At 41.0% G+C, this 20,151-nt stretch overlaps 1 protein-coding gene across 1 annotated transcript in view; it reads right to left on the bottom strand.

Annotated features, from left to right (window-relative positions):
* Positions 1–19,920, bottom strand: part of LOC103137066 (disabled homolog 1-like) — a 77,514-nt gene extending 57,594 nt beyond the window's left edge. Inside the window, exon 1 of the mRNA XM_007550597.2 lies at positions 19,577–19,920. The gene's annotated coding sequence lies outside the window, so the exon portion shown is untranslated. The remainder of the gene's footprint in view (positions 1–19,576) is intronic.
* Between the last annotated feature and the right edge of the window lie 231 nt (positions 19,921–20,151).

Raw genomic sequence — 20,151 nt, 5'->3', positions numbered from 1 at the left:
CTGTAAGAAAAACAAAACATCTTATTTTGTTCAACAGATCATTCTAGATTTTCTTCTGCTTGAGATTGTATCTTTTATTTATGGAGTGACTTAAGGTTTTCTTTTGGCTCAAATTGACTGTTAGAAAAACCCTTAAGCATCTGTCATATGTATCTCGGTATGCGCTACTAAATAACAGCTTTTAAAACCTTGCAGCTTTTCTGCCTCTGGGTGTTAGAGCTGTTTCAATCAAACTGCTTATTCACCCAAATGAAAAGACTCAGGAATTGCATGCAGTGCCTATTTGGAAAACCTTGCTGCTCAAAAGATTGTAGGACAGATTTTATTTAATTTTTTCGTTGTTGTCGTTTCTCCACAGGCTTTTAGTGGCAAAGAATAAGGCAGTAATCAAGAAGGGGAAGGATTTGATGGCAGCAGAGACGAGACTGAAGTGACTAAGAGGAGCTAAAGTTGCTTCAGGGCTAAATCTTGCACAGAGACAGACTAAAAACCTCTCGGCTCGCAAGCCGCCAGCGATCCCCAACCAAACACCCCACTGACAGCAAGTCGAACCGAGACACAATAAGTAGAAACTCTGTCCAACTGCGCTGCAAACCAGCACCCTGGGGGGAGACTCCCAAAAGGGGCACAAGAGCATCATCTACCCTGCTTTTCCCCATAATGTCTTCTGCCACAAGTACCCATCAGTCAGTCGCAGCTCCTGCTCCTTGCCGGTGTGCCTAACCACCCACACACCCCGTCACACAGCCGCTCGCTGTTCCAGTTAAAACGCAGACAGCCAAACAAAATCAATCTTTACTCAGTCTCCAGCTTTAATAAAGCCTGTTGTTTCTTATTGACTCTGACATGATCAGCTGCCACACAATTTCACATAGAGGTAAGCCCGGCTTCAAGTCCATCTCCACACACACACACACACACACGCACACACACACACAAACGCACACAGACAGCTTCGGTAAGCAGCGAGAGCAAACATCTGACTGAATCATCATGGGACTGTCAGACACACAATTTGCATGCTTTCAGTTTTTCTTTTTTTTTTTCGCTTTGAAACTCTGAACTTTCCACACACATATGCGATACACACAACATGGTAATGTGTAGAAATCTTGTGCCGCATGAAGAGTCTGAAAAACTTCCCGGAGGTGAAACTTTCTGCCAGTTCTTGAAATAAACCCTTTTAGCACCCTGCGGTCTGTTGGGCTGCTGGTCTGTCAGAACTCTCACACAGAGTGGCGGGGCTATTGGCATTCGCTTCCCTGTGGGGATCTGAGTCAATACAAACCTCTTAAAACTCCAAATGCTGTGTGTGTTTCTTCGTATGCGCCCGCTCGTGTGTGTTCCAGATGGGAAAGTAAGGGGAGGGTGGCTGCCACAATTCAATAGCAATTTTATCCATCTCTGGGTAGTTATCTACATGATATCGTGTTATTCTGAGAAGCATTAGTTAGAAATGCGTACACAGGTAGGAGCATAGCATTAGAGTGAAACAGCCTCGCAGGTGCACGCATGCATGCGTGTGTGTGTGTGTGTGTGTGTGTGTGCTGAAGGTAATCATGGTGTGCTTAGGCAGAGTCCCACCCCGTCAGGGCCCAGCCTCTCAGCACCATCCATCATAGTGTGGCTGCTAATGATACCAATACATACAGCAGCACACAGCGACTGAAAACCAGGGGAGAGGTGTGTGGAAAGGGAAGAAAAAATGAGGAGCACAGAGGATGAGGGGGAGAAAAAAAGAGTTTAGAGAAAGGTACAGCAGATAACTGGAAACAGGAGCTGAGAAAAATAAACTCCAGTATGTAAGGTTTAACATGTTTTAGTTTTTTAGAACGATTACTTGCCGTGTCGTGCAACTAGAAATGCACCAAGAAAATAAAAATAAAAAATAAAAATAAAAAATCAGCTGATAACCCAAATTGGTTTTTTTTAAGTATGGCCAGCCTTTGTCTGTAATTGTCTAGTCAGAGCTACAAAATGGGTGAACGCACCATGACGAGCACTTTCAGGTTTTTGCTGAAAACTCTCTTCTGTGTTGAAGTGCTTACTGAATGAGGAAGACTTGGGAAGCCATCATCGGTTTCAGTGTTTTAAAGTCAGTCAAAGAATTAGATGCGTCCCTCATGTGATGAAAAATGTTTGGAGGGACTAAATTTGAGATGATGTCAGGAAGCTAACATTAGTTAGCCAGTTTCACCTCTTTTTCAAGTCTGTCTGTCATGGAGCATGCTGAATTAGGAAATGTGAGGCTTTTGAAAATAACAAAGTTAAGGTAAGGGTCTTTTTAATTCATACTTACATACTGCTAACTATGTTCTACAAGAAATAAGGCATCAAAGAACTTAAAATGTAAACTCCTGCTTGTTTTGGAACACTAGTCAGATCATGTTTAGGTGCAGAGCTGTGTAACACTGACTGCTCACTCTCTCTTTTGCTGATAAGAAAAAATAATGAACATTTATAACAGTTTAAGAATCAATAAAATCACTGCAAAATCAATCAACGGTATCAGCAACAAAATTTCTGATCACTGGATCTCTAACACCAACATCAATATGCATTTGGACAGGAAAGAGAGAGAGAGAAAGAGGGAGAGAGAGAGAGAGAGAGAGAAGCCCTGGGAGAGGTGTGAAAGGGCTGAAATACCGAATGAAAGACCGAACGCAACCAGCATGAAGAGGAAAGGAAATGCACCGTCACAAGCTGAGTGGAAATGTGACGCTGTGACTGGAATGGGCAATCTGATTTCCTGGTTCTTTACTCCAAGCACACAGCGAATGCAAGCTCACAAAAACGCACACTGCAAACTAATGAATAAATGCACTAAAATCTAAGAGTATCTGAGTGAACTATTTTTGCAGTCCTGGAGCAAAGAGCCTGCTGCCACGACCGGCGACTTTAAACACAATTTCCAGTCGCCAAAAGTGATGAGGCACAATTGTGCAACATGTGAACATTGAAGTCCTTTCATCTCATCACGGCCACACTAATTCTTAAAGTCTTCAGTCAGCAAGATGAAGAGAGGATAACATTTAGCAGGAACAGTAGAGAGAGGAGTTAATATTTATAAAACAGCAGCTCTAAAACGAGCTTTTTATCTGCTTGAATGTGGTCAAACATAAAACATGCCTAATTCATATTCAACTACTGCAAGAGGAGATACAGGAGAGGAAATAAATGTGTCAGTATGGGAGTAACTTACAGGAGGAAATATCTGGGCTGAGGAATTACTTTGAATGCGTTTATTTAAAAACAAAAAAAGCATCTGAAACATCAAATATTAACATTCTTAAATAGGGATTTTGTTACATCATGGTTTAAGAATACAACACATGAAATGTAGCAGAATATTTTTCAATGATAAAATCTTGTTTTTGCTGGAGGTGGCACTGTGAATGCTGCAGCATCAGATGGTGAGAAAAAGGCGACGCTGAAGCTCTACTTACTCGCAACAATATCTTCCACCCTCTTTATTGAACACCGTTCACTGTTGGTAAGCCAATGACTACAATCACACGTGCAAAAAAAAGAGAGAGTAGTATTATTGTCGTAGTCTCATTAAGGAAACATCTTCAACCCAGACCTCCAGCATGAGAGGAAAAACCTGGAGAGGGTCTTCTCATTATACGCCACAATTTTATATTTGAATTCCTCGAGCAAGACGAGGGCCAGCTGAGCGTTTAAATTAGCCTATCAGATGCCTCCAATGGCTAAGGGAAAATTCTGAATTATATGCTAATAGACATCAGATAATGATTTATAGCTTGGGGCACCTAACCAGCTTCACTCACTCCCACACACTGAAGCCTTTTATTCAGTGATTACAGAGGACAAAATGATGATGGTGGATCTCCAGAGCAGAGAGGGCTTTGGAGAACCTCACCATGTCTTGATGAGACGGGCATTGGGGGAAAATTACTTCTTATGAATTTGACAGTGAGATCAAATAAAAAAAAAAAAGATGTGGATATGTCTGAAGTTGTACAACGAGGGAGTAGTGTCTTCTCAAGGGAGAAGGCGCGGGCGAGAGGAAGTCCTCCTTTTTTTCCTCTGCCCTACTTCTTTCTCAGCAGCTCTGCCATCGTCGCGGAATAAAGCAAACAGGTGCAGCACCTCTGACCTCAAACTCCCCACCCCAATCTCTCCCTTTGCGTCTCCATGAAAAATGGGATTCCACCCGCTTTCCTTTGTCTCCCTTCCCCTCCCCACTTCTGTGTTGCTTTCTCTGATTGCTCATCTTTCTTCATTGCTCTGCCTTGCCTCTCTCCCAGGGCTTCCCATCTGTACCGTAACAGGTGTGCTGTGTATATGACTGATGTGTTTGTTACCTGTAGCGCTGCCTGCAGCCACAGTCTGCACTGAGAATAGCTACTTCTGCCTATCTGGCTCCCGACTTACTCGCTACTGCTCCCGTCTCCTCGTCCTCCTTCCCCCGTTGACTGTTTCAGATGCCAACGAGAGAGAAGAAGAGTAGCGGCGGAGTGTTTTAGGGAAGCGGCAAGCAAGCTGTTATGCATTTGTACTGCGTCTGAATGAGCCTTTACCAGCCGTGCTGGGGCTGTGTTTTCAGTTTGGCTAATTAGTCCCACCAGCCTACGAGTGCGCATACACACATTAGGCCATATGGGTGCGTGTGTGTGTGTGTGTGTGTGTGTGGCCCGATGGCCCGTCTTATTAGTCTCACAGGTGAGTGATTAAATGCTCGTCAACACCTGGAAGTGTTCCTCCTTCCGTTTCTGAGGATTGTAAATATTCACCGCTACACACACCTGAGTACTTTTCCGGATCAATCCCCACATACAAACACCGAGGCTGCATGTCGGGAAACTTTCTGATGGGGAATTTCTACTGGCTCCTCTACTGTGTATATGTCCTTGTCAGGGAGAACATGTTTCAGTAATTAAGACCCAAAACGTGACGGAATAATCCCAGCCCTGTTTCCCCACATCATGATGACCCTTCCGCTCACAGACGACGAAGGGGCAATATGGCAGGTCATTTTGCCCCTTTGCCATGTCAGTCTTTTGCAGTTCCCAAGCAGATGAATCCTGTTTATATCTGCATTTTTTGTGCATATCATGGGATGCTGGACGCCAACCATGGGTTCATTTATACCCAGCAGTGACATACTTCATTTCTTCTGTCACAGACAATTGAATGAAGTAAATTTCTATAATCTACTAAAAATCTACAGTAGAGCCCTGCAACATTTACAAAAAAAAAAAAGGAAAAAAAAAGCCATTTTCCCTTCAGTCCAACTCAATAAAACTAATTTAAAATCACAAATAGTACATTACTTTTGGAGAAGAGACTATTTTATTTCTATTTTTAGGTTTTTGAATACATTTTCTTTAATGTTGATATTTTTGGAAAATAATAAAGTATCACTTTCAACATGGTGACAGATCTAAATATTACTGGTACATTTAGTGTCATTCTGTTGGGAAATTTCAACACCATGAAAAAAACAAAAAAACGGCAAAAACCAGCATTTGTTATTGTATTTGTATTAAAAAAAACATTATCTGGTACTTTATCATATCAAGATCAGCTGGCGAAGTGGGAAGTAATCTGTGGCCCTGTGCATAAAGTTACATGAAGGCAGAACATTAACTAGGGATGCACAGATCGATCTGCTCCAATTTTCATATTTTTGAGTGATTGTGATTGGCCGACGCTTAATGTGAACCCAACCACATCCACTGATCTCATCTCCCTTCACAAAATCAGCCACTGTCCCTTTTGAAACTGTCTTCTATGTTTTTCAGTAAAATATGAGTGGCACAATGAAAGTGTACTGTGACATTATAATACATGACGGTGGCAGTTACTGTACATATTAAGAAAAAATTGGTGTCAGATTTTTTTAAAGTTCAGTGATCAACCAGAAAACTGTGATCGGAGCAGCCCTAGATCTACATCAGACATCATATATCCATCCAATGCTGCATCTTTTAGATAAACAAGCAGGTAAGAAAACAGAAAAACACAACAGATTGTTCCACTGCAGTCGGTGAATGATTTAGCAATGCTGTTGAAAACAGAAGCAGTGGTGCAGCACCACCTGTACTCACTCTGTATATTTTCAGCGCAGACATTTCAGAGTAAAACTGGAGTCTTTGCAAGAAAAGGAAAGCTGATGTGCAGAGCTAAAGTGTAAAACTAAGTGTAAGTTTGAAAAAGTAGCAAATGAAATCCAAACAGTCTGGACAGCAAAGACAAAGTAACTCAGCTGCCAAAGAGCCTCCAACTAACAATTCAGGCCAGGTCAAAGTCATAAAGATGTCTTCAGAAAAACAGTCGTTGCTATACCATTTCTCGATATCAGGTTAAAAAGTCATTTTCATTAAAAAAAGAAAAAAATCATGACAAGATGCACAATATACTTAATGATATTTGTAAACCCAAAAGTGACAAAACTCATTGGGATTGTTACTTCTGCAGTTTTAACATTTTTCACATATAAAATGTTGATAAAATGCAGCTGCTGTGTTCTGCTTAGCGCTACATCTGCTCTACTTATAGAACTGATGGGCTAATGGAGAAACTTGGTCTTTAGAGCACTACTTGTGCTCGTAAAAGACTCGTGTCCAGTTCCTTCTCATCAGCATTTTAACCAGGAAACACAGAACCATGAGCAAGTGCAACTACAATTCTCCATTAACTTGGTCTACATGAAGATATTACAGCTTGACCAGACAGAGGATGTTTGAAATATAAATTCTTGGTTTCATAAGTTATTACGGACTCTAATAGTGCCAATAAATATAATATGGGTGTGTCAGCTGTGGCTTGGAAAAATGGCTAACAAGAAAGCACTTTAACCCTTAACCTCAGTTGTTCGTATATGTCAGAGTCCTTGCACTAAACGGTGACTTCTGGCTACTCCCAGTGGTCAAAATAGCATTTTAGCTCATTTTTTATCTCTCTCTCTCTCTCCCTCTCTCTCTATGTGTGTGTGTGTGTGTTAGGAAGATAAATGAGGGCCAGATGGTTTGTTTAATATAAAGTCTATAACGACTGTGAGGAAAGTTTCGAGTCATAACGATAAAGTAATAATCTCAGGCGACCAAGAATAAGCGGTGGCACCTGCAGCTTCAGAAACACACCTGGGAGTGTTTTCATTTTCCTAACTCAATGCTCATTTGTGCACCTCAGACTCGGTTTGCAATAGAAGCTTTAATTAATACTCACTGTGCACAACTAGGTATGCTCGCTAGTTCTCACGAGACGGTTCTCTAATAAATGTTCTCATCGGTTCTCGTCATTTCATAATTTATCACCTTCCTGTTTTAAATGGTGCTAAGCAGGCTCTGATCTCATTTGCTCACAAGTTGAATATAAATGGCTTTGCTGTCTGTGCAGGAAGCAAGCCGCACGGAAGATTTTCAAAATAAATTGAAAGAAATTGTTTGATCTTAACTGAGGTTTTCATAGGATTATTTTATCCTTTTGAACACGCGAAGTGCAAAGAAGAATCTCTTTAAAACTCAATAAAGAAACAAACCAGCCAATTTTCAGGATAACTGGCTTTGATAAGAGATGATCAGTTTAGATTTTTTTTTTTTTAAGTCAGAAAACAACAACAATCAGTAGTACAGATGTTATGGCTAGCTGAAGAGGATTCAAAGTTAACTATTTTTTTCAGTAACCGTAAGACGTTTAAAATTAAATATAATTTATAGTATAAAATATAGTATAAAAGATATAAGATCTGGGAAAAAAATGTGTTTAAAACAAAGACAAAATGATTAAAGAGTTCACGTTTTTCCCGTTTTATCTTAGCATCTTTTAATAGCAATTAGCACGTGATAGGATTAGCATCTGTTGGGATGCAAAATGGCACCACATTTGGAAGATTAAGAAACTTACTGGAACATTAAATACAAGGATTTACTTTTAACGGGGAAAAAAACGTGTGACTGTGAGGAAAGGAAAGAGTAAGTCCTCTGGGAGAATGCTGGGGTTATAGGTTTGGAGGAATGGCATTATTGCCCATGTTACTCTCAAACATAAAGCTAGAGGTACCCAAGCATGTAATCAATTTAACACCTAAAGTCACAGTATGAGACTGCATGTTGTGCAGAAAACCCACAGAGGAAAAACAGGATCACCTTCTCTCTTATTTAATAAACCATGTAGGCAGCAGCAGGGCAGTCGTATGGTCAGGAGCATGCTTCTGCAGGGATTTTATTACAGCGTTTGTGTTCCTGAGGGCTGACGTTTGATGAAAATCACCAGCGTGGGTAATAAATCGCAGAGGTCGATCAACTCTCACGAGGAGGTTTGGGAGCAGGGTCGACAGATAACATGAGCTTCAAATTCTCTTTTTAGTCCAAATTCCCATTCATCCCCTCGGGCCTCTGTTTATCAGAGAGGCGATTCCTAAATTGTTCTCCCGTGAGAGCTGCGGCTCAAGGCAGCGCGAATGAGCTGCAGTAAGAAGTCACTCGAGGCGGCGATTCGCAGCAAAGGCCAAAGTACGAGTCCGTTTTCTCTGGGCGACCAGAGTCTCTCTAGAGACAGCGGCCAGAGAAAGGTGAGACAAAAGTCTCATCAGCGGCTTAAGAACCCATTCAGAGCTCGCACAAACGCTGCACAAACGAGGCTGCAGGTGAAGACTGGGCTGGGTGAGCAGAGCAGATCACATAATAACACAGCCGGACTCAGTGAAGCTCACCAGGCAATCACAACCATTTCTCACCTCACTTCTCTCCATCTCCCACTTCCTGCTGCGCCTTCATTTCTCTCTCTCTCTCTCTAAGCCACATTGAAATAGAATATATATTTTTTTTATTTTCACATGACGTCTCGCTCTTTTATTGGTGCTTTTACGTTCTACCCATGGATCACTTGCATTCATAAGAGATGTTTTATGGAATAAAACAACAGTTTAAAGAAGCTAAGCTTGAAAAAGTCTTGAAGGCTATAATAATTAGGCATAAAGTTTAGTTGCTAACAGTAAATGGTTAGAAATGGACTAGTGAGGGAAATTTGGTTGATTTTCAGCTTAAATGATCCTGACAAGTGCGTACTGGACTCTAAAAGAAAAAAACAAAAACAACCACAAATATTTTAGTGAAATTCGCTGCCTTACAAAAACAGCCGGTCCCAAGCACCCAAAAGGCCCTGGCATCAAACATCCTCTCTCGTTCACATTTGCAGTCAGAATAACCTAATGTAGCTTTAAGCTGCTTTTGCTTTACATGAATAAATAGCTGAGGCAAATTTTCATTTCCTGTAAATGCCTCTCAACTAAATACATACTTAAACTTTAAATCTCTAAAGCCAAATCTAGCACACAAAGCCACATTAAGTGGCTCTGGGATGATCTGAGCTGGAAATTCGGAGCAGTTCAGAGTCAGAGAGGACTTCTGCATTTGATCTCTATTTCTAATGTGTATTTATGCATCTGCTGGTCAAATCCTCTTACACGCCTGCCTGTAAACAACATTAACAAGTGGAAGGACGACTCTGGGGAGGTGCTGTAGAAGAACATCATTGTATATTTACAGCATTAACAAGCTTTCGTTATAAAACCCTTTTTATTGTCCTAAGCAGAGCTTTAGACAAGGTGCGTGAAAGCAGTGGAGACATCTCTCCAGGCCAAAACCCTGGCAATAAATTAACTTTTAACATTTAATCCGAGGCTGTAAAACTGGTAGAAAATGATCGAATACTGCAAAAGAAGAAATGGAGTCTTTGATAGTGTGGTGGTAGGAATTTGCTTCTGGGCTCTTACTTTATTTAAATTTGCTTGAGGCCAGAGATTAAAGCAGAACTGTAACCTATATCATGTTTTTTTTTTATTATTGGTATGTTACAGTGAAAGTCTGCACCTTCAACTGCACCGTCTTTAGCCTCTCCACCGGGCCGTGCGCCCCTGGCTGTGCTCCCCACATCTCTCTGTGACACATGCATTTTCTACGGTTGCAACACTAACTGCATGCAGTGTGTGTGTGTGTGTGTGTGTGTAGGTGTGTGTGTGTGTGTGTGTGTGTGTGTGTGCCAGCTCCTGTTGTGGCTGCTCTGCTGTCTATGACTATTGTCCCGAAGCCGTCATATTCCTGAGCGCCCGCGGTGTGATGGTCGCACGTCTGTCATGAGGCGCTGCAGGCAGTAGTTGTGGATATCTGGAGCACTTTGGATCAAACTGCAGCAGCAGTCAAAGCCCAAACTATATCTTCACCCAACCTGAGCTCCAAGACAACCCGAGCAGACAGTTCAAACGGGCCTGGATCAAGATGATGACTGTTTATCTGATGCAAGGGAATGCTCAACAACTTCGAAAAAAAGAAAACAAACTTCAAATTTACATTGAAACTGTTTAAAGACTTTTTTTTTTTAAGAAGCACATAATGTGCGCGTATAATGAGCAAAGCACAGTCTGGGGGGTGACAAGAGACATATCTCACCAAAATATTACAATCTTCTTAATTATGAGCCTTTGCTTTCAGACTGCAATAAGAGCGCAATCTGTTCATTACACGCCCAGTGAAGTTTGAGCCCCTTTCCAATTTAAATGTGTTGTAACCACTCAACACACTGAGAAAAAAACACTGTCGGGAAATTAAATGTAGCAATCGATTTAAGGACTTAAGACAGCCACTTGTCGAGGCCGTTTCTACTTTCTGAATTATTTTGAGAATCGAGCCCATCATCTCAAATTTTGAGCAGCTCAGATTCTGGTTGTTAAATAAAATGTAAATGAAGCATTTATCATAAAGTGTTTCAGGTTGAAGTGGTTTTAAAGGCCATTAGTTAAATTAAAACTCAAACAATGGTACATTCAATTTAACAAGTACTTTATTAACCCAAAAGTGAAAATTAGTGGAAGGTCACCCGGACAAATTTGGTCAAAATGGAAAAATTTGTCATGGCTTCACAACTAAAGACGGGCCAATTATCAGTCTGATAAAAGTTTTATAGCTACAGTCGGCAAACTAAAAGCTGCATGTGTGTAAAGCAGCAAACTACAGGCTGGATATCGGCACAGATGGCAGCCATACGGTCAGGTTGCTATACTGTTGCTATTTTAGAGAGAAATGGTGAGAAGGTGGAAGATTTTTCACACCACCTGAAAACTAGTGCTATATTTAGCATCTATGAATGAAACTTAAATCGCTAAAAAGTTTCAAACATGTTAGAACTAAAACAGTCAATATATTACAAGGTTTCCCTCGGAAAACTTGCTAAACCTGTTGGTTGGGCTCCCAGCAGTCATTCATCCAGCGGCCCACCATGTTTTTGAGTTAAAAAAAATTGACAGGAAATTTGAAAATATCACTTGAATTTGAATATCGCAATGCGTTATTGGAAGATTAATATCTGAACACTAACTATAAAGTCTTAAAAAATGCAAATATTTAATGAAAACTTAAATAAATAAGCATTGCTTAGCCTGGTGGGGGGTCAAGTAAAGCCCGGTGCCCCGCCAGGCTTATAATACCCTGGGGGAAACATAATGACTTCCTTTCTGCTCTACATTAAAGCATGTTATACATTCCTGAAATTTCTGTATGCACTATGAAACCGGCCAATTCACATCATGAAGATAAATATTGACAAGCTTCACAGTGACAGCTCTCCATACATAATGGGTCTTTATTTAGACCCACCTATTTTTAAATGAATTCCAGCAGCTTGTTGATTATCTTAAGTCCCACCACACACACACACACACACACACACATGCACACACACACCCTCTCTCCGCCTCTGGTTGCTGCTGCAGCCAAACCTATTCAGTTCTGCACAGCAGGTCCAGGAAATGGCTTACAGAGATGCTGACTGAAAATATGAAGGCCTGCTTTCAAATCTGCTCCTCTCACCTCTCTGGATGCGTGGTGATGTGAGTGTGTGCGGGCCTGTGTGTGGCGTGAGCACAACCACGGCACAATGTGAAAAGAAAGCCAGCGTCCATTTTTATTCCCCACCCCGACACACAGGTCTGCATGTATGTGTGCGAGCGTGTTCTTAAACGTGACGACTCAGTATGGAGGACAAACGATTCAGGCTGAGCAGCGAAATGGCCACTCAGAGCTCTGCCACCCTGAGAGGCTTCAGTTATCACTCACCTCAGCCGAGCTGCATCTGTTTTGCATGAAAAGAAAAGAAAATAATGAAAAAAAAAGATTCCTGCTTTTATCATTTTTATGTTTCCACTTTAATTGAACTTCAACTTGCTTTATGGGCTGAGCGGATTTCATGACCCGTGAAACCGCATAAACTTCTGTGATCTCGAAAGTGGCTTGTGCGACACCGAGGCACCGTGGCGCTCTGAGCACAAACGTTTGAGAATGCACAGGAGCGTCTCTGCGGAGACACACCGCATGTGCCTCATGGATGAGTGTGTTTGAGGGTCTGACCTTTCCAGGCCGCATTTGAACATCCAGCCGCTCCTGTGAGCCAGATAAGAAAAACTCCAAAAAAAAAATAAAAATAAATAAATAAATAAAACAAAAGTCATGGGTCAGGTGCTCAAAAGAAGGCAGCGTATGCCACGGTTCAACTCAAGCATTCGTGTCCTCAGTCCTGGACAAACAAGCTCACACGTATGACTCCACTTTTTTTTGCACAAATAAAAACCTGAGATCTGTGCCACTCCAAAAGTTTTTTTTTTCCATATCCCTAACAATTTTCCAACCAAATCTGACCCCACAGCATGATGCTGCCACCCCTGTGCGTGGGCATGCTTAGGGAGACGAGCCCCTTTGACTCCTTTTCTAAACTCAACAGGCTTGATTTCGGTGCGTTCGGTTGCTCATTCTGAAAGTAACAAAGAGAGACAGAGGGGGAAAAAGGAAAGAATCACAGAACGTTAAGAACACATTAGAAAGCAACAAAGAAGCAAAGGCTGGGAAAATTCCCGAGGGAGAAAAAGTTTGGGAAAAATAAAAGACGACGAAATCCTCTGAGGAAAACATCTATCCGTTCCCGTCTTCATCCGTTTCTTTCTCTTACTTTGTTGGCGTCTCACAGTGAGGGTGGAAATCAGACGAGCTGCTCCACAGGGAGGAGCGGCTTACAACCACCAGAAGAAGAGGGAAAAAAATAATAAAAGAGTCGGCCCAATCTCATTCTGCCTCCGACTTATATACATATCCAATATCTATTGTGTTTGACAAAAGAATACTGTGTGAAAGGAGACAGCTCTGCTTCTTTGATCATCACCCCACGAAAGACAAAGAAAACATATTAAAATGTCATTTGTAAAGCTTTGTTTGTCATTCTCTCTCAGGCATCGAAAATGTCACAAGGAGCGTGTAATACTGCTGAGATGTGCTGAAGAACGACACAGGACGCTGAGCAGCGTACGTGTGTGTGTGGGTGTGTGTGTGTGTGTGGTTCGAAAGAGGAGGGTGGTCTGACTTCTTGACTTCTGGGGAAATTAGAATGTGAAGCGTTGAATTAATTGAAGTGTTAATGTGCCGCGCTCGTTTCTGCATGCGCATACATTTCTGCCTCCTGAAAATGCCTCGACTAGAGTGCTTTTGTTTACTGTGAAAACTCATTAACGGTGTGAAGACCTCTGTGGTTTCGCCCCAAAGTGGCACTCGCTGGAAGACGCGCGGGTTTGCTGGGTAGGTGGATGGTAGGATTATGTGGGATTATGAGTGATTGTGGCGTAGTGTAAAACTGGAGATGTAGCAGCGAACATGGTGGTGGGTTGAGGGGAGAAGGTGGAGCATCAAAACTTGCAGCTGCAAGACCAACAAGTGGAGAGAGTTGGAGGGTTGGTGGGCGATTAAAGAAAGTTCAGCACAGTCAAGATGACAAAAAAAATGGGAATAAATTTATAATAAAACACAGAAATCATGAAGATGATGTACAGGAAAGAAAGGGGCTCTAAAAAAATGAGATTATGAATCCAACTTTGTAACAAAAAATGTATCTTGCCAGGTGACATTTAAGATCTGTATCCTTTTGCATGTTCTACAGCTGACTCTACATGCACCATTATAATTTTAGTAAGCATACTAATCTTTCCACATCTCTGAAGCTGCAGAGTCAAATATCTACTAACCTGTTTGATGTTTTGGTCCTTTTGAAGTGGAATTTGAAGAAATTGTAAAAGCTTTTCAAAATGTTTTACCAATGGAAATGTGAGAAGTGTGTCAGTAATGTGAATTCAGTTCCCTTAAGCTAACGCTCTGCAGAACCAGCTGCATTTATGGCTGCAGGTCAGGTGGACTTAAACACAAATGCATGCCACATTTTTGGAAGGTAGAAAGTCTGAAAACTATGCATAGTTTTGATTCCTGGTTTATCACTTAAATTGACAAGAAAATATACAGATTTTTTTTTTGTTTTGTTTTTACGAGTTTTTGTTAGATATTTTTGTTTTAAGTTTGAAAAAATTCAATAAAACATGTCTTTGCAAAATACTAATGTCAACAGATCCTAATCCAAGTCTGAACAGATTAGGTTTTCTAAAAAGATGAAAACTCTAAAGAGATATTAGCTCCTTTATGAAGGTTCAACATACATTCCTGGTAATCATCAACAGGTAATCATGATTACTGGCTTCAAAGGTGCAAATACATCATAGCTAAGGTTTAACAAATTTATCCATGTTTAGTTGAGTGATTATTTAGTCCAAGAAACGCTTAATTTCCATCACAGTAAATAATAAGGTATTCGATATACACTGACGTAGTCCCAGCAGTCTGTGAAGTTATTCCTGATGCCAATTATATCTAAGAAAATGTCAGCTATAAGCACAGACACACAAACTTGCAGAGGAAGTGGATCAATGGAAAGGGCAGCCAGCCAAGGGCCACTCAATTCTTCCTATTCCCTCTGTGTTTAACAGAGGAATTTCTGAAAAATACAGATACTTTTCTTGTTACAGCAAGTTTAGAATACAGCAGACAGCAAAGCAAAAGTGCACCGCGTTGTTCTACTGTCTGCTAGTGTCTCTTAAGTGTAAAAATCCAACATTTCAGCAGTGCTGCACATTGAAGGAGAACACAAAACTGCTTGTATGAAATTGTCCTCCATGCAGAGGTGAATTCAGCGCGGCTCAGTCGAGGGTCAGAGCATCACTGGGTCACCTGCCATGCACTGGACCGAACGCTGAGGCCACAGGTGGGCAGGCAGGCGTTTTCACACATGTTCTTCTGCAAATACGGAGGATAGTTTTGCATAAAAGTGAAGCGGAGAAAGTCAAAGATGAATTTACAGCAACTTTGAACCTAAAAAGACTCACTTCTAGACTTCTAGATTCAGAATACTTCTTGAACTGGCTGACTAAAAGAAAAATTACAACTTTGTTTCTCCACCTCAAGATCATAACATTTGTAATCGTTAGCTTAACTTCCACATTTTAATTTGACTGCAGCTCCCTGCTCATTGTTTTCACCGCAGTGTTTTTGAAGAAACGCCGCTGAGACACAGCCGCCGTCACATTGTGCAGGTGACTTGAATAGGCTGTCAATTTATTTTAGTGTTGAATTGTATCCATAGCAACAAGTGTCACTAGGGTGCCAGAGCCAAAAAAAAAGAAAAAAAAGAAAGGCAGCCGGGCTACAATTATGAGACTGCAGTCAAACTTGTGTTTTGTTACGAGAAGAATTGCACCACTCTGCCCTTTATTATCTTCCATTTGTGCTACAACAAAATAAAATCAGTGGGTGTTGTCTAGTTAAAAATTCATTCAGCATGTATTGTCCTGCATATTTCCTTGGTCTGTGTTCTGCAAACTAAAGAATCGGAGCCAATTAAACTGAACTAGAAAGAAAGCAGCCACACACGCCCACAGGATGGTCAGGATTTAAGTGAATGAAGCTCATTAAAAGGCCTGAACACTCAAAGACCGTCAGAGAAGTTTCTGTGCAGTCTGAGATAGCAAAGATACGCAATATAAAACAAAATTTCAAGATAAATATGTTTCAGCAATTAAGTTGACCAACATTAGAGTCAAGCACAGTGTTGCTGATATGTTTATGGGGCTTGTATTATGAATAAATGGGTCAACTTACTCGTAGCTTGGACTTTAATTAGCTTAGCAACAGTGCTAGCTTGTATATTTGACAGATAGCAACACACTTTTGAAACAGATTTTCAAGTGAAATAAAGTTGCTAGCTACAAGGAAAACATTTGACATCCAACAATTTTACATTTACAAAGTGAAAATGTGAGACTGAAATAATATAGCAGATATTTATTCCAGTTCAAGTAGTTCTTGATATAGATTTGGCAGACTGATACTTTTCACACATTCTGTGGACCTAACTCTAGCTGTGACTGCCTGGGAAAAGATTTACATGCCAAGTTGATAAAGATGAGTTTAATAATTAGCTGAAATGTAACTTATTTAGTAGTCTAACCTTTGGTTGTCAAACTTGCATAATTTCTACTCTGAAACAGTAAATAAAATGTGTACAATTTGCTACACAAACTTCAATGGCTAAATTGCAACAGTTTGCTTTGTAAGTGCAGGCTAATCTGAAAACTTCAACTGGTCTGAAAATGAAAAACCGCCGGCTGTGGATGGAGCAAAACCAAGAGGAGAACTGAAGGAGGAAGAGAAAGAGGGTCTGCACCAGTGTTTTCTTTGAGAGTTTCCTCACAATACTCTGTGGGTTTCTATGACAACTTGGAGTCGCCAGCTGGGCCCATACAGGCAGAAGTAAGAGGTTTGTTTGGAAGAACTGGAATAAGTAATCTGCTCCTCTTCTTCGTTCCAAAGTAGCACCACTGCAGTAGAGAAATACTTAATCTTTCCAGGTTTTAATCAGTTTAGTGTAGAATGCAACAATTATATACATAACAGACTTAGTGAAATGCTTCTGAGCAACAGGTTGACTTTTTTCACTTTTGCTACTAAAAAAAAAAAAAAAAAAAACATCCCTGAAATGTATTTCACAGTAAAACATTAATGAGGTATTCACAACTACCTTGTTGGGATTATATTCAGCTTAGTGTGTTGTAAACACACTTTGAATCAGTTTTTACTGCCATGTAGAAGCTGACAAAATGTTTCTCATGAACTCAGTTGAGAATAGTTACCATTGGATTGGGGTTGTGACACATGAACACACACTTATGTAATGTGGACTCTGGTCTTGTGCCTTAAACAAAAGCCTATATATAAAATGCTCCGAATGTCTTAATTTTACTGCTGACTTTTTACTTCACCATAGTTGTATCCATTTCTAAACTCTGATGCTTATTGGAAAAAAATAAGGAGAATGAATGTCTTTTTGTTTTTTGTTTTACTGAAAATCTGCTGAAACAATAGGGCAACAAACCCTGATATGTAGCTGGCAGTAAAACATGTCAGCGCACTGACGGCAGTAAATGAAATCATTTTTATTGCAAAAATGAAAACGATACAAATTATTAGTCTACTGTAATTAGGCTTTGATTTATGAGGGAATGGTCATTGAAGGCTACCTCATAAAAGAACAATTCCTGCAAGTAAGTGATTCAGCCATGGTTACTCTAACTACGATCAATAGTGTGTAATCAGAGATGGTGATTTGAGTCTGCAACTTAGACGCATGTCACAATGAAGTCACAAAACCAATTTGAGCTGGAAAGACTTTAGTGTCATAAAGGAAGTTGATTTTTTTTATGTTATCTAGTTAATATAGAACAGCTGAGTAAACAATTCATGTCCCCTGATTTACCACAGTGTACACAAATGACTGGTTGTCATGGAAACAGTGAGAAACACTGTGCAAAAAAAAAAAAAAAAAAAAAAAAATCTTACCAAGTAATTTTGGTCTAGTTTCTAGAGCAAATACCTTATTACACATGAAATATGACTAATTGATTTTAAAGTAGCTTTTCAGCAAGATATAGAGGTTTGTTTCAAGTAAATAATTTCTTAATATTGATGAAAATGTACTAGTTCTATTGGCACACAATTTAACTTATAATGTGGGAAAAATGTCTTGTTATATTATTCATCAATATTAAGGAATTATTTACTTAACATATGCTTCTATATCTTGCTAAAAAGTTACTTGTAAATTAGTTTTGTCTTATTTTACGTTTGCTAAGATATTTGCACTAGAATCTTGACAAAAATGTTTGACAGTAACCTTCAAATTTAAGATTTGATTCATAAGCCAGGGATATTCTCAGACTATGACTACTTTATTTTACAACCTGTTCATGTTCGATGTTTCATAATAATATCCACGGGACGTCTTCGCTCCAATTCTTTTAAATTCACAATGTTAAGCTAACGTCACTACAAACACTTCCGGTCTTTCAAAGTAAAAGCTCTTCCTTTTTTTTAGTTAGCTACTTGATCCTAATTAACCTTTTTGAACACAAATGTAAACATTAAGGCCAATTAACAGCATTAATTGAATGTTTTCGCAAGAAGAAAATTATGATAAATGTTCACGTGTTTTAAACTACAAGCGTCCAATTATTTTGTTGATTTGGATGAATGTAAAACTGATCATCGGTAGTGGCAGCAGTAGCAACAATTTAACTTTCTGAAAAATAAAACTATTTCAATACAAAAAGAAAAAAAAAGTGCTTCTCAGAGAGGAATTCACAATAAGGACTTTAAACGGGGATTCTGTGTTCAGCGGTGTGCAGACAGCAGGTACATGCTGCATCTGCAGCTGATGCGGGTCGTGTGCCTTGCAGGCAGAGGCAGAAAGGAGAGTGAGGGTCTGCAGAGCGCCACAGCCTCATGATTAATGCGGCTTTTAGCTGCAGCGGAGCCTGCATGGGCCCCCCTCAAAGCAAACTGGTCGGGGCTGCGCTCATTCATCCCCGACCCCTCTTTACTCCATCAACCAAGACCCGGTGGCTGAGAGGCAGCTGCGGCCCACAGCCCATTGACTACATTTCTGCACTAAAACTTCATCAACGTAACCTCCGCGTTTCGGTCAATTTCACCTTGCTCCCATTGTGCGACGGGCAGGAACCGAACCGATGGGCGCGTAAAGGAAGTTTTTCCCACTGCAAGTTGTAGGCGCAGTATGGCCACATAATGCAATAACCAGGATTAAGGGTGAACTCGTGTATGAAATATAATAAAGAAAGGCCACGAGGTCTAATAGGTTACTGTAAAGTCACACACAGGCTGCCCTGGCCCCGAAGATTTTTTTTTCTTCCCCTACTGGAGGCAGTGGCAGCATCCAACAGTGAAGCACATTGAAGAGCCTGGTAATCAGTAAAGCTGGGTCTCTGAGAGGAGAAGGGGGGGTACAAAGTTAAGATTATCTCGCCGGATTATAAATTATTACGCAGGAAGTGCGGCTGGATCTGCAGGAGAAGGGGAGGGGGCGTCCCGTAACCACACACGCCAAAATGCAGCTTTTCTCCCGCCGAAAGACACACAAACGACTCTGACCACTGTGCCAGTGGGAGGGAGTGGTGGGGGTCACTCCTCTTTAACCGCCAAACACACACACTCACACACACACACATACACAGATGAGCGCAGTAGAATCCCGTTGCACCAGCAGTAGTAGTGGATAATTCATTGCAGATAGAGAGGAGCCCCGCACACTGAATCCACAGGCGTCTAAAGTGCGCACACTTTCTTGCACAGCCGTCTTTCAGCGGCTCCGCGTCACTCCCGGCCGTTTGCGCACTTACCTTTGCACTACAGCGAAACTGGGCACAGTTAGTTCCCATTTCGAGAAAAAGGCTGTAAGAATCCAGTCATCCCCGCGTTATCTCCTGCTGCGTTCCTCAGACATCCACAGTGTGTTTCAGCAGGGCCAGTAATCCCGTCTTCCATCCCGGGGAGAGCGCTCCCAAGCTCCCTTACATCTTTTTCCACATTTTCTTACAAAACTATGTCAGGCTTCTTTCAGCGCTTCTTCTTTTTTTTCCCTCTCTTGCTCTAACTCCCCGGTCCTCTGCCCCCTCTTCTCTCCTCTCCCTCTCTGAGGTTGCCTGGTTACCTCTCTCTGTAGGCTGGATCAGACCGCCGGCCGGCAGCCAATCACAAAGCTGGGTTCATCTTAACCCCTCCGCTGCTGAACTGTCCTGATTTCCATCTTTCAAGGGTGGAAGAGGAGGAGGAGGGAATCAAAGGTTTAGAAAACATATGAGACATATAATGAGGAAGAATTGAGAGGGAGGTGCAGATGAAGAGATGGGAACCATCAGATCTTTGAGTCTGGACTGTACTTTGGAAGATGAGTGTACTGTCCAGACTTCACCGT

The sequence above is a fragment of the Poecilia formosa genome, unplaced genomic scaffold, assembly GCF_000485575.1.
Source record: "Poecilia formosa unplaced genomic scaffold, Poecilia_formosa-5.1.2 Scaffold37, whole genome shotgun sequence".
NCBI lineage: Eukaryota > Metazoa > Chordata > Actinopteri > Cyprinodontiformes > Poeciliidae > Poecilia > Poecilia formosa.
This window is presented reverse-complemented; position numbering and strand designations above follow the sequence as displayed.